Genomic DNA, 2,136 nt, shown 5'->3' with positions numbered 1-2,136 from the left:
GATTTCATCAGGTGAGGGATCTTGAATTGATTGCCGCCGCCATTCTTCAAAATTTCCAACATTACGACTTGTAGCGTGCGAAAGTTGGAAAGCAGCGTCGTATGCGGTACAGACGACGATGGAATTTAAGGCTCATCGAAGTTATATATTCGGCACAGTTCTAGTAATATGATTGGATATCAAAGTTCGAAATTCGAAAAACATTCTGACCAATCAGGACAATTCAAATATGAAAATTTGCCCTTCCATAATTAAATTTGAAGAGGTCACCATGTATACATTGACGACATCGTATTTTAACGATAACTCAATCAATACTGCTCCGTTTTCGCTCAAATCGGTGCCAAAATCACCACCTTGACGAGACCTATCGTGTGCACCTATTTTGAGAAATGATTGGAAGCCAAGATAATCGCAAAAAACGAACGAGAAACCCAAGACGACCACTCGTTAGACTACAGGAATGGCTTTCAAGAAGCTACTACGCACTCCATCCTCCGTGATAAGCTCGAAAGCTCTTATGGCACGCTTGGTGATTGTAAGGCGCTAGACATGAGCCTTCGGGGACATCCAGGCTTCGTCGTCGACGTCATCGTCATGCACCATGTCTTCTGCGACCCACATGTTTCGCATGTGCTTCTTGAACGGTGCCATAATAAACACATCCAGTGGTTGACAATGTGAGGTAGCATTTGGGGGCAACGCGCACACATTCATGCCGATGCTTTCCGCTGACGCAACACTCTCCTTGCTGACGTGGCATTCGAAGTTGTCCAGCACGAGGACTGATTGGCCTTTAAATTCTTCAGCGAGCGCAAACCAGAGGTACTGTTGCCACACAGAGCTGTACATCCGCGTCTTTGATTGCATTGCGTAGAAGTGGTCTTGTGGATACGTTGGAAACTCACGTCGTTCGATCAAAGCACCAGGTTAACCCTTGATGACGAACATGATTGGCATCTTCTTTCCATCACGTCGAATGGCCAAGACCGCAGTCATTCTGTACGAGTGTTTTTCGCCGGACGGCAGCTTTGCGTTGCCTCCACGGCGAGACCAGATGTAGCGGGGTGGCATGTCGTACTGGATTCCTGTTTCGTCCACATTGTAGACGCAAATGTCAGGGTACGTACCATAGTCTCTATGAAAGCGAGTTGCGAACTCATCACGGGTGCTTTCGATGTCGCTGATAACCTTCTTGGATCTGCAGGCTTGTTGATGAGTGTATCCGTTTCGGCGACAGAATTCTTGAAGAAGCTTCAAGTGGTGGTCGTATCCGCGTCCTTGCTTTTGGCTGGTAGTGTACTGTGTCACCACTGCTGGTGGTGTTTCTTGAGGAAATTGACCATGTGCGCGCAGGTCAAAGCTCGCTCTTGAGTCCGACGGGCGTCCATGAATGACAAGAGCTTGTCAGATTCGGGCAACATGGTGTGCCGTCCAGCGCCTTGCAAGTTGCACGCCTCTTTGTTGCCTTTATAGGCCAGAAGCTTGACAGACAACCTCTGCCAGTTTCGGATAGTTCGGCATGGAACAGAGAGTTCTTTGGCCACCTGACGGTACGACATTGTACGTAGCAACGCAATACCTCTCAGCTTTTGTGCTATAGTGTACGAGTGCCTGTGCTGCCCTTTGGCCGCTTTCTTTGTACAGTACATGGGGGTGGCTCCACGCGCTACATGACCATCACGGCTCCAAGTTTTGAGTTGTTTGCTGACTGCACGAAGGTTGTCACGCGCGCTTTTTTTGTTTGGCGCGTGAATAGTAATTCCACCAATAGAATTCATGTTTTTCTTCCTATTCAATTGATTGGCTAAATATTGTTGTGTACTGCCCAAAACTTCGATGAGCCTTAAATTCCATTGTCGTCTGTACGTCATCCCACGCATCACGCACATTCCGCACGATGTCGTCGATTGTTCTCGCGGCGCACTTCACTTGAAGACTTTGTAGTGCACGAAAGAAACCCAAATCAAGCACGTTGCAATCAGGTGAGTTGACAGGCTGGCAAACGACATTGATGCTGAAACCATCACAATGCCCTGCGGACACAATGTCGACTTCGCAACAGGTACGTGTGGGCCGGCGTTGTCTTGCTGGAGTTTAATCATTTTGCTTTCACCGATAGGCCAGAGCCTTTTA

This window comes from Aphanomyces invadans, assembly GCF_000520115.1.
Source record: "Aphanomyces invadans strain NJM9701 unplaced genomic scaffold supercont1.17, whole genome shotgun sequence".
NCBI lineage: Eukaryota > Oomycota > Saprolegniomycetes > Saprolegniales > Verrucalvaceae > Aphanomyces > Aphanomyces invadans.
Note: the sequence above shows the minus strand (reverse complement) of the source record.